The 13,745-nt window shown below is 38.9% G+C and overlaps 1 non-coding gene across 1 annotated transcript; it reads left to right on the top strand.

Annotated features, from left to right (window-relative positions):
* Nucleotides 1-3,793: 3,793 nt before the first annotated feature.
* LOC114915539 (small nucleolar RNA R71) lies at nucleotides 3,794-3,899 on the top strand. Its single transcript, XR_003803615.1, has one exon. It is a non-coding gene; the product is annotated as a small nucleolar RNA R71 (small nucleolar RNA).
* The last annotated feature ends 9,846 nt before the right edge of the window (nucleotides 3,900-13,745 follow it).

Here is a 13,745-nt window from a genome sequence, read left to right as displayed (position 1 = left end):
TGAGATAAGATAACATGCAGAGAAGTAAAATGCACAGCATAAGGAATCAACTAGCGTATATACAACATCCAATGAAACATACAGACACCCCCACACTTATTCAAGAACTTATTCTCAAAACAATTCCAAAGCTCCAAAACTCCCTAAGGTTAAGGTAATCATGGTTTTTCGCTTAAGGCTTGTAATGAGCTTCAAACAAAGAAGGGGAAATAGGCTCAGTAGGGGTTATCAGAGGAGTTAATTCAAGGTAGGCTTATTTGGCTAGAGGCTTATGAGAATCAAAATGCCTTAATCCTTTCCAAACATGCATGCAGACCAAGAAATATCAAACAGAGTCAAGCCAATAATATTGTGCAAGCAATCAAGAGGCAAAACACATAAGAAAGAACAGAGAAGGGTTCAAAAACTCACACAGGGTAAATCTGTCACATTCAATTCAACCTCTCAAACCTCATAATCAACTTGCCAAGCAGAGAAAGACAGGGATTTCAATCCATATAACATCAAGTAACTCATATCCAAGAGTGAAGCAAGTGCCTACAAACTATCAAAACCCATAAATCAAAGAGAAACATGCAAAACTGTACATAAAAACTAAACATAAAACCTAAACCAAAAATAACAAATAAACCCTAAAAGCATATAACCAAAACAGTCCCCCCCCACACTTAAACTACACATTGTCCCAATGTGGCACAAATAGAAGATCAGAGCAATCAGAACAATCAATAAATATGGAAAAGTGCAATAAAAGTAAAGAAGGAGAAGAAAAAAGAAAAAGATTCAAAATAAGATAGGCACGTATAAAGATTCCAGAAAGCTTCTCGTTGGCTTTGTTGCATGCTTTCCAGAGCTTCCTATTATATCTTTAGCAGGTCAAGCCTTAGAAAGGAATTCAAAACCAATCATATCTAATTCTTTCTATGAGTTCTTAAAACTATACCCTGTTCTACCATGAAGTGACATTTTTCAAAATTTAGAACAAGATCAGTTTCAATGCATCTATTAAGTACTCTATCCAAATTATCTAAGTATGTGTCAAAAGAGGATCCATATACAGTGAAATCATACATAAACACCTCTATGCAATTTTCAAGAAAATCAGAAAAGATACTAAGCATGCACCGTTGGAAGGTACCAGGGGCATTGCATAGGCCAAAAGGTATCCTCCTATAGGCAAAAGTGCCAAAGGGGCTGGTGAATGTGGTTTTCTCTTGATCCTCAAGAGCAATATGGATTTGAAAATAACCAGAAAAACCATCAATAAAGCAGTAGTGAGATTTACCTGCCAGACGCTCAAGCATCTGGTCAATGAAAGGCAGCGGAAAATGATCTTTCCTGGTTGCTTGATTCAGCCTTCAGTAGTCGATGCAGACCCTCCAACTATTTTTCACTCTAGTGGGAATGATCTCATCCCTCTCATTTTTCACAACAGTGAGGCTTGTCTTCTTTGGGACCACCTGGACCGGACTCACGCACTGACTATTTGATATAGGATAAATGATTCCAGCTTGAAGAAGCTTGGTCACCTCCTTCTTCACTACATCCAAAATGACAGGGTTGAGTCGCCTCTAGGGCTGTCTGACTGGTTTAGCTCCATCCTCTAAGAGTATCCTATGCATGCAAGTGGATGGGATGATACCAGGAATGTCTGCCAGGGTCCAACCGATGGCTTTCTTATGCTTTTTCAGAAAGTGCAACAATTTCTCCTCTTGAACAACATCAAGGGAGGTGGAAATGATCACTGGAAACTTCTCATCATCCTCCAAGTAAGCATACTTGAGGTTTTCTGGTAGAGGCTTTAATTCTGGAATGGGTGCTGGCTGAATAGTAGAAGGAACTAAGGGTTCCACAACATGTACCTCAACCTGCAAGTCAGATTCATGTGTACTTCCTGAAACATGGTTAGTGCATTCTGACTCCAAAGAATTAATATCCAAAGGTACAACACCCAAATCATCAGATACAAAATCAGATTTATTTTTGGAACAGGAATCACAATCGGATACATAATCAAATTCAGTGCATGCAAGAGAATTATATAGATAAGATAGAAAACAATGTTTCTTATCATGCAAAGAATAAAAATTAGAAGCATACTCATCAACAGCATCATCAAGTATCTCAGCATGAAAAACAGAATGGTCTTTAGATGGATGTCTCATGGCATCAAGAATATTAAAATGGACAATACTATCACCAAATTCCATGGACAATGTACCAGCATACACATCAATCTTAGTTTAGGCTGTTTTAAAAAATGGTCTGCCTAAAATGATTGGGACAGATCCATCGGAGAATCCCTCCTCCATATCAAGCACATAGAAATTAGCAGGAAAAATCAGTTCACCGACCCGAACTAAGACATCCTCAATGAAACCTGTAGGGTGGGTGACACTTCTATTTGCCAACTGTATCACCACACCCGTAGGTTGCATAGGACCAAGAGACAGAGATTTAAAAATGGAAAGAGGCATGACATTTATAGAAGCACCCAAATCAAGCATGGCATTTTCAAATTTGTTATTCCTAATAATACAAGGTATGCAGAAAGTACCTGGGTCCTTACATTTTTTAGGAATGTGCAAAAAAGATTTACCTATCAAAGTAGACACATTTCTGCCCATGCTGATTCTCTCATTTCCCTTCATTTTCCTCTTATGAGTGCACAACTCCTTCAAGAATTTTGCATATCTCAGGATTTGCTTTATGGCATCAAGCAGAGGTATGTTCACCTCTACTTTCTTGAAGGTCTCCAATATTTCCTTATCCACCTCTTCCATATTTTTTCTTGGAATCAATTTAGGAGGAAATGGAAGAGGGATAGGAGGCTGCTGCAAATCAGAATTGGTGTTGTAGATGCTGGAACTGGTACTGGCACTGGTACATGTACAGATGCTGATGGGGGTGGAGGTACTGCAGTGGGTATGTCAATCTATTTCCCCGACCTCAATGTGATGGAACTCACATTTTTTGGATTTTGCACAGTCTGAGAAGGCAATCTATCTGAATTTTGTGACTGTTCCTGATTAAGTTGAGTAGCCATCTGCCCCATCTGATTGGTCAAGCTCTGAATGGAAGCTCTAGTTTCTTGCTAGAATTGCATATTTTGAAGAGTCATCTACCTCACTAACTCTTCCAATGAAGGTTCAGAAGTAGAAGGTTGAGGAGCTGGTGGTGCAGGAGCTTCATGTTGTCTCTGTTGCTACTGTTGGATAGGGGCAGGCACATATCTGTTGGGACCAGCATTGTTTTGGAAGGGAGAGGATGGTTGTTGTTGCTGTTGTTGGTTAGACCATCTAAGATTGGGATGATTTCTCCAACCTGGATTGTACCTATTGCTGGAGAGGTCATAACTCTGCTGTTGTTGTTGCTGGACAGGAGGTCTATTGTAAATATTTGCAGCATATGCCTCTAGATGCTCATTTACTCCTGACTGTTGCAGAGAAGGGCATACATTTGTGTGATGATCAATTGAAGAACAAAGGTCGTAGACCCTTGCTACAGATGCAAATTTTTGATTTGCAGCAAGTTGAGTCACCAGGTTGACCAATGCATCAAGTTTACTCTCCAGCTTTTTATCTGCATCAGTGGCCACATCATGAACTCCTCTGATGACAATTGCATTGTCGTTTCTGGTACTAAATTGTTGAGAGTTGGAGGCCATTTTTTCTATCAAGTTCCTAGCTTCAGCTGGGGTCATGTCACCAAGTGCTCCACCACTTGCAGCATCTATCATACTCCTCTCCATGTTATTCAGCCCTTCATAGAAATATTACAGCAACAACTAAGAAATCTGGTGGTGAGGACAACTTGCAAACAAATTCTTGAATCTCTCCCAGTACTCATATATGCTCTCTCCACCAAGTTGCTTGATCCCTGATATATCTTTTCTGATTGCATTGGTCCTTGAGGCAAGGAAGAATTTCTCCAGAAACAGTCTTTTCAGATCATCCCAGCTAGTGATGGACCTAGGAGCCAAATAATACAGCCAATCTTTAGAACTCCCTCCAATGAGTGTGGAAATGCCTTCAGGTAAATGTGGTCCTCTTGAACATCAGGAGGCTTCATGGTAGAACAAACAATATGGAACTCCTTCAGATGTTTATGTGGATCCTCACCTGCATGACCATGAAACTTGGGCAACAAATGGATTAATCCAGTTTTAAGCACAAAAGGAACATCATCTTCAGGATATTGAATGCATAGACTCTCATATGTGAAATCAAGTGTAGCCATCTCCCTAAGAGTCCTCTCACGAGGTCCATTATAAGGTTGTTCACCCATGTTTTCTGGTTGACTTGAATCAATCTCAGATGCAACACTTACACTATGACTATCACTATCACTATCTAAAGATGGAATGATATGCTCTCTAATTAGTCTACGGAATGTCCTATCAATCTCAGGATCGAATGGATGCAAAAAACTTGGGTTGCTCCTAGTCATGCACTACATGCAACACATGCATCAGGACACGTGAACAATAGGGGTAAAATGGGAATTTCATGAAAACTCAGAAAACATAAAAAATAATGCACCAATATCATCCTAAAATCATTAGAAACTAGCACAAAAAATTTGAGACCAAATTTCAAAGCCTAGCTATATGAACTACCTAAGAAAAGTTTTGAAAAATAGGGAAATAAAACTTCAAAAATAGAAAAAAAAAAAATAGTAAACGACCTTTTTTTTTAAATCTAGTTGGGGCTAGACATTTGGGTTTGATAGATATTTTTTTTTTCTACACAAAATGAAAAAAAAGTTTGCCTAATTTCGATAACCAGGGCCAAAGTTATGGCCCTTTGATGTTTTGCTAAAAACTATTTTCAAAAATTTTGGTATCTCCAAATCTTGACCAAACTATGTGCCCTAGCTATTTTTTACACAAAATATAGGTTGAAAGAAGTTACCACACAAAATTTGAGGCAAAAATAACAAGTCTAGCTATCAAAACCAAAAATCACAATTAATTGGAAAATTCAGCTATTATTCAGCACTATTCACGCGCACCAAAAATGCACCAGATTTTGCACCACATTTGGAACACTTCCGCACCATTTTCCCACATTTTTGGCACCCGAACAGAGGAGTAGTAGGGAGACAAAACAGAGTATGCTACACCGAAACAGAGCATGCACCAAACACGCACCAAAACAGAGCACACGCACTAGAAATTTAGCCACAAAACGCACTAGAAATTCTTTTCAGCTAATTTTTCTGATTCTACACATATGGACCTTGCTAGAATTGAAACTAAACACAACACAAAAATGATTTAGCACACCAAATGGAATCAATATAATTGGTCAATGAGCTATGGAATGCAATAAAGATCAGTTATGACAAACATATGACAGCAAATGCACCAAAAAATCAAACTCGAGTTACTATTCCATTCGTTTACTGTTGCATTGGTTCTCTAATTGCATCAGACTCAACAGCATGAATTCTTCAACTGAAAAACTTGTTAGACCTGAAGGGACTAATAACAAACATAATTACACAACATAACATGCAGTATGACACGAAAATGCAAGCATAAACTAATACACTGAAACTGATATACTCAAAACACACAAAACTTAACAGAGACTCTAAAACACAAAACACACAACAAAACAAATAACACACAGCCACACAGCCTTTTACAGAAACTGATGGTCCCCGGCAACGGCGCCAAATTTGATCGAAGTTGTATCTGGTCAAATAAAAACAATTAAATGAAATACTAGGAAGTTGTCCTAGGTCGTCTCCCAAGGACCATTTTTCTCTATCAAAGGCTTAAACGAAGGGGGTAGGGGTTTGGTTCAGATTTTTTAGTTTATAACACAATAAAATGCAGATAACACAACAAGTAAAATAGATTGGCTCCTTGTTCGGATTGTAACTCTCTTATCCCTGGTTCACAATGAGATTACTCTGTCAACCACTTAATCCTTGTTCCATCCGAGTTAACCAACTAAGCGAAGATTAACTCAGGATTTCCCTACACGAATTAAGAAAATATATACAACATTAAACCTCCCCACAAGATTAACCAACCTGATTCATTAAGCATGAACAGGTGTCAAAAACATTTCAGAGGTTCAATGAAGAAGAACAAAGCAGACACAGATACAAATATGAATAAAACCTCAAATAGAGATTACAATCTGCTAAAAGAGCCAACCCCAAGGGTTTTAGCTTTCCATTCAACAAAAATAAAAATGAAAATGCAAGGAAGAAGGAGAAGAAAATGAAACTAACAATCTATATTCTTTCAACAAAAATGCAATCTCAAAATACAACCACCAAAACCCAAAACGTGACTGGGAACAAAAACGTGAATAATATGGAGATACAGAACAGAGAAGGAAAAACGTGAAAACAAAAAGGGAGGGAGCTCTCCAAAACGTGGTCACATCAGAATGTTCATGTTAGTGGCTACCAAGTCAGCCCTAACCTAGACTCCTATGACCTAAAATGAAATTAGGCCCCCATCTGGATGTGTCTGGCCAAAAATGAATAATACAAGGTTAACAAAAATGTAAGTATGTTGCTGATGTGGCATTGACATGGCAGATGACGTGGAAGCTCCTCTTGAATTCCAAAAATTAATTCCAAGCCCAGATAATTATTAAACTGCCCTGAAAATAAAAATTGGAATAGTGTAGGGTGACCTCGATATAGTGTGGGATGTGTGAGGCAATTCACATTTACGTCAGGGGTGGCACGACCTTAGGAAAGAGATGCTAAAGGGGTGGTGTGACCTTGGCATAGTGTTAGTTGCAAGATTTGTGATGGATTGGTGTGATTGTGAATTGTGATGTAATGTGGTGCATGATTGATAAAATTATGATATGCAAAAATGGTTGTAAATATTTCGTTACGTAATGAGTTATGATGAGATTATGTCGTGGAGTTTCCTTATGTGCTTTACATATAGATGTTTTCTTTTCTCACCATACAATTTGTGGATGTTTTAGGTGAAGAAGATCCGGCTATTAGTGGCATGCAGAATGCCAACAGTTGAGTTGTGTGTGTGTGCTATGATATTGTGACATCGGGGCAGAAGATTTCTAGAACATGGATTTTTATAATTATTTGGAGTTGTATTTATTATTTTGAAAACAATTTGTAAACCCTTAGGTTTTATTTTCAATTATTTTGGATATTGAACAACAATTATGAAGATTTTATGTGAACCCTTTTTACCAACGTTGAAAAATTTATTCGTTAGTTTTATTTACATTATTACAATATATGTGCTGGGGTAGTAAGGGTGTCACCCAGAGAGCCTTCCATTAAATATTGGAATAAACTTAGGAGTGCCTTAAGGAGAAGGCACATTCCTCCTTATTATGAGAGGGAGTTGATGGACAAGCTCCAAAGACTCCAACAAAGAAACCAAAGTGTGGAGGAATATAGGAAGAGGGATGGTATTAGGGAAGAGGAAAGAACCACCATTACTAGGTTCCAAAGTGATTTTAACCTAGAAATTAGGGACAAGGTCGAACTACTACCCTATAGAGACCTTAATGAACTAGTTCAACTTTGTGTGAGGGTAAAATAACAACTTAGAAGAAAGCATAACTATAGGAAGGAAACTACCCCTTACCCTAAGAAAAACTTCAAGAAGGAGGGTCACTCCTCCTATTCAAAGGATAGACCACTATAAAAACAAAAAGAAAAAGTGAAGAAGAAGTGGACTTCACCTAGTTCTACTTCTTATGCTACTACTTTGGTGGTGCCCAAGGTAGACAACTATTGTCTATTTAAAACTTCTTCTACTTTAGTTTTTCTAATAAATCACCCAACCTTTGGATTATATTGTTTATTAGATACATCTCATGGTGCCTTATTTTCTATTTTTGATCTTAAGGGAAGTTCAAACTTCTTTGAACTTAACTTAACTACTTCCCTTCAAGACTAAATTAGATTATATGACTCTTTTAAAATCTTTACACCCTCTTCCATGTTGTACCTAACAAATAATATTATCAAGGGTTATCTACGTAGTTTCCTTATTATATTCACTTTGTTTTCTTGTAGGCTCCTAGGTTACTACATAGGGTACTTCAGGCAAGACACCTTAGTATGTAGGAGTACTTCATTAGGGGGAGGGTATGATGGAAATCTTATCCCCAAGGATCCATGGTTAGGGGGCTAGAGGAGGCTTCTATAGAGGAGGTGTTTCTTAGACCTATGCTCAATATGAGCATTTAGTATGATTCCTTTTTTTAGTCTTATAATCTCTATTATACATACCTTGTATAGTTTGAGTTCTTCTACCTTGTATATAGTAGATACTTGTATAGGTGTATTTTGCCTTGGTATTTGTAATGCACCTTTTCCTTTTCTTATAGGTCATCCCTTAAGGATTTAAGGTATGTTGTTTGGAGACTTTTTCTCCATTTGACGTTGTATTAAGGGTCATTCATTTTCATACTTTTAGTAGTAGAAGTGGGGTGACAAATAATAAAGTGTGTAGTTGAAGCTAGCAATTGGGCCTGTAGTTGGCCTAGGCTAATTTGTACATATTGTTGAGATTCATGGAGTAGTGAATCAACTCAGCCCTGGAGTATGAGAGTTTTGATGATAACAAAGGATGGATTCTGAGAGTTGAAGCTGACCAAGGACAGAAACCATTCAAGAAAAGAAGATATGAATATCATGATGTGTAATAGAAGTATCTCATGAGTTCTTATGTGTTGTATTGTTTTGATTAGTTTATTTTGCATGTGTATGCTTTGTGCATGAGTTAATCTTAATCTAAATTGAATGAGAGTGAGTATGATGATGATTTAAAAATACTTGCAAAGATTTTTGAAGTATAAAATTGAGTTTTTGAAAGCTAACTCAAAATAGTCGATTATCATTAAGTGTAATCGATTATTCCAACAACAGGTGAAAAGAGCCTTGTTGTAATAATCGATTATTTGTGAAATAATCGATTATTCCAGGAAGTACTCTCTGGAATAATCGATTATCTTGTAAAATAATCGATTATTCTGTTCTTGAGTGGTTTCCAAAAATCATGAAGAACAAAATAATCGATTATCCTTTAAAATAATTGATTATCTGGATTTGAAAACTTTATAAATAACTTTCACACTTTGAAACTTTAAGAAGTGAGATGAACTGAGAATCAAAAAGAGAAAAATTGATATTGTGAAGTCTTTGTGACCTTCTTGGAGTGTTTTCTTTGTGAAACCAAGAAGAAAAACATTTTGTGAAATGCTTTAAAAGAGATCATCATTATCACTACATTCTTGGGAGAGAAAGATTAAGATTTGTTTGGAATTCACAGTCTGATTTTTTCAGCTTCCAGGTGAATTCGTTCCTTTAATTCTTTGTGTAATGTGTAAGGAAAATCTTGAGTAGGTGTCTCAAGTGGTAAGGAATTCTTGTAGTGGGTTTCTACAAGAAGTGCTTTCTTGGGGGCAAGAAAGTGGTTATCTTGAATGTAGGAGTATATGCATCTGTGGTATGCTTATAAAACTTCTTCATTGAGATAGTGGAACAAATCTTGATCAGGTTATGATTGAGGACTAGATGTAGGTCACATGTGGAGTGCTTGAACCAGGATAAAATACTTGTGCATTCTTCTCTCACCCTTATCTCTTACATTGAGCAAAATCTTAATGAACTTGATTAATATGTTTGTATGCTTAACATTTCTTTAAACTGAATCAAAGTATCGCATATTGGTTGTTCTTAAAACTGGACTTAATCAAGATTGATCAAGAAAGCGTATAGGACTCATTCCCATTGGCAAGTCTTTCAGGAAACTTCTTTGAGAATTCATATTAGAAAAGTTTAAGTTGAAATAAAGATCCTTAAAACTCTGAAATTTTTTAAGTGTCATAGAATCCAATTCACCCCCCTCTTGGATTGAGCCATTCTTTTCTAACAATTAGTATCTAGAGCAAGGTTCTTGAGTGTTAATCAAGATTTCAAAAATGGCCAACAGTAACCTACCTTATGGGGAGGGTGTTTCTATTCATAGACCTCCTGTTTTCAATGGTGAAAACTATGTCTATTGGAAAATTAGGATGATAATTTTCATTGAAGCAGTTGACATTGCTGTGTGGGATGCAATTGAAAATGGACCCTATATCCTTATGACCAAAAATGGTGATGGAAAGAGAGAAAAAAATTGGAGTGAGTGGAGTGATGATGAGAAAAAGAGAACTCAATATGACTATAGAGCAAAGAACATAATAACATCTGCATTGTCTATTGATGAGTTTTTTTAGAATTTCTCAATGCAAGTCATCTAAAGAAATGTGGGACTGTCGCCACCGGCCCGAACGGGCTTTCGGCATTCGCGAAGGATGGTTGGACTCGTTTATTTGTTTAAAAATATGGATTGCTAGAATGACGTATTCTCAAACTGAGACCTTGTCAAACGAGCAATTTTATTAAATGATTCACCAATCCATATTAATCCCAAGCGGGACCCTCCATGGATTAGTGGTTTTCGCAAAAAGGAGGGTTCGTGGAGTCGCCACCAATGTTTTACTCAAAACATTGGAAAAAGGGATAAGGCAATTGATTTTATAAATCAACTTTGGCCATTACAACCAGAGTTGGGTAAGGGAGTCGGTTACGCGTGGGGAAGGTGTTAGCACCCCACAGCGCCCCTTTCGGGTTCCCTATGACAGATTATTTTCTAAAATAATAGCGTAAAATTACTGAATTACCCCTATTTATTATAAGCGATTATAAATTAACTATCTACATGATGACAGTTTAAATATGCACACAGAAAGCAGTAAAAGGAAGGATTTAAGAAGAAACCTCTTGAAGCGTGCTTTTATATTGAGTAAAACTGGGAAGCTTTTTGGCGTTCCCTCGCTCTACAAGCTCGCCCGCTCCTTCTAAAAACTTTTAACTATGGAAATCCGGAGGATTTCCCTTCGACTAGGTTCGAATCTCCAAGCTAAGTGCTCGGAATTCCAGAACTTCGTCGGATCGACTCCCAGAGAGATTTCTAGGGCAGAACACTGCTCAAAAACCCCAGAATACTCAAGGAGGGAGTCAAAACTGAGTGTGAAAGTGTCTAATGACGTCCAATTGACGTCATATTTATAGGGAATAGGCGCAATACGGCCTACAGGAGCAATACGGCCGTATTGAAATTTTTGAACTTCAATACGGCCGTATTGAGTTCAATACGGCTGTATTGAAGCTTCAATACGGCCGTATTGATTTCAGTACGGCCGTATTGAAGTTTCAGAAACTTCAATACGCCGTATTGAGTTCACTGCGGCCGTATTGAAGCTTCAATACGGCCGTATTAAGTTCAGTACGGCCGTATTGGGCTTCATTCCCTCCACTTCCTTATTTTAAGCTATTCTAAGACCTCTAGACCTACAGAGAACCCTCCTAGGGCCTTCCAGGAGTCCTTCTGGCTGATCTTCCTTCAGTCTTCGAGAGTCTTCAAGCTTTATTTCCGACCCGGACAATTTTAGGGGTCTACAGCTGCCCCCCCTTTACTTAGTCAAACGGTCTTTTGGTGTACCGGCTGACAAGTAAAGGAGTTGACCCAATTGTCCGGGTGATGTGCCAACCTTCTGACTTGTAATGTCTTCCGGTGGAAAATTGTTGAGTAGCCTCTCCAGGTGGGTGCATACCTCGGCGCTTCTGACATCCTCGGTAGCTGAGTTTACCCTCTCCAGGGTCAACTTCACTCGACGCCCGAGCCGGAAGTTGAACACCGACGTGCCTCTGGCGACGCTGGTGATTGAGTACCGTCTCTCCAGACCTTGAGTATTGTCTCTCCAGACCTTGAGTACTGTCTCTCCAGACCTTGAGTACTGTCTCTCCAGACTTTGTTCGAGTACCGTCTCTCCAGACTTTGTTCGAGTACCGTCTCTCCAGACCTTGTTTGAGTATCGTCTCTCCAGACTTTGTTTGAGTATCGTCTCTCCAGACTTTGTTTGAGTACCGTCTCTCCAGACTTTGAGTACTGTCTCTCCAGACCTTGAGTACCGTCTCTCCAGACTCTGAGTATCGTCTCTCCAGACTTTGTTTGAGTACCGTCTCTCCAGACCTTGTTTGAGTACCGTCTCTCCAGACTTTGTTTGAGTACCGTCTCTCCAGACCTTGTTTGAGTACCGTCTCTCCAGACTTTGTTTGAGTACCGTCTCTCCAGACCTTGTTTGAGTACTGTCTCTCCAGACTTCGTTTGAGTATTGTCTCTCCAGACCTTGTTTGAGTACCGTCTCTCCAGACCTTGTTTGAGTACCGTCTCTCCAGACCTTGTTTGAGTACTGTCTCTCCAGACTTCGTTTGAGTATCGTCTCTCCAGACTTTGCCTCTCAAAAATGAGGTAGTTGAGTATAGTTTGTCTCCACAGTCCACAATGCTGCTTCGACGGTTTGTTTTTCTGATTTTGTGCCGCTGAGGGCTGGATAACGCAGGGATCCGTCTAGGGGATGTGCAGTCATTCATAGGTTCTTGTGTCCCAACTTGCATTGCTTAGTTGGTACCCATGGGAATTTTTGACTCCTTGGGGTGTAGACACAGATGCTCTCTCTCTGAGTTGAGCGATGCCTTATGTTTGGCTGACGTCTTTTGACGTTGGTGGAGTATCCCGGTTATCCTTATTCGGGTAACTCTTTTTGATTTTCTGATTTTACTGCCTCTGTGTAGGCTGTTATCCGCTGGGGATTCTGGATGTTGATTTTGTCTCCACAGTCCACGATGCTGCTTCGACGATTATTTTTGATTTTTATGCCACTGAGGGCTGGATAACGCAGGGATCCGTCTAGGGGATGTGCAGTTACTCATAGGTTCTTGTGTCCCAACTTTCCATTGAGTAGTTGGCGCCCATTGAGGAATTTCTGTTTCCTTGGGGTGTAGACACGAAGATGCTCTTTCTGAGATGAGCAGTGCCTTATGATTGGCTGACGTCCTTTGGACGTTGGTGGAGTATCCCGGTTATCCTTATTCGGGTATCTCTTTTGGGTTTTCTGATTTTTGTCGCCTCTGTGTAGGCTATTATCCGCTGGGGGATTTTGTCATTCATTTTGATTAGCCTCTTCTGTTAGGCGTATCATCTTAACGCTTGATGTTTGGCTAAGAGCCGGATTCCACTTGGGGAATTATTATTGATCTTTTCGATTTTCTCTTTTTGAAGAAGTGCCTCTAAGTAGGCGAATTATCTTGATGTTCAGTGTTTGGCTGAGTGCCGCATTCCGCTTGGGGAATATTTATTGAAATTTTTGATCTTTTCTTTTTGTAGGAATGCCTCTTGAGTAGGCGACTGGGGATTTGGGGATCTTACGTATCCCAGAGTATTTTTTAGGAAGCCTCTACAGGCTTAGCCTCGCTCAGCGCTTTGAGTCGGAGAGCTATCTTCCACTGAGGAAGTGTGAAGTCCTTTGACTTGTATATACTGTTTGGATGATCGCACTTCCATTGGGGATTGCGTCGATTTTGCTTTGATAGCTCTCGCTGGGGATTTTTCCGTGAGCTTGAGCTGAGGTTCCCTCTGGGGAGTATTATTTCTGCGAGCCTCACCAGGCTCAGTTATTCTGCATACTGTGGAGGATGTGGAGTATTATTTTGGTAAGCCTCTCCAGGCTTAGTTATTCGGTACAAATTGTTTGTTGGATTTTCTATATCCTTGCCTTTTTTATTTTCGGCTTTTTCTGTATTTTGCCTTTTCTTCTGATTTGGCTTTTTCTGTATTTTGCCTTTTTTATGTTTTTGGCTTTTGCTGTACAGAAATTAAAAGTGCTAAAGAAATTAAA

The sequence above is a fragment of the Cajanus cajan genome, chromosome 4 (assembly GCF_000230855.2).
Source record: "Cajanus cajan strain Asha chromosome 4, NIPB_CcT2T_4, whole genome shotgun sequence".
Lineage (NCBI taxonomy): Eukaryota > Viridiplantae > Streptophyta > Magnoliopsida > Fabales > Fabaceae > Cajanus > Cajanus cajan.
The sequence above is the reverse complement of the archived record's forward strand: the minus strand, read 5'-3'. Positions and strand labels throughout refer to the sequence as shown.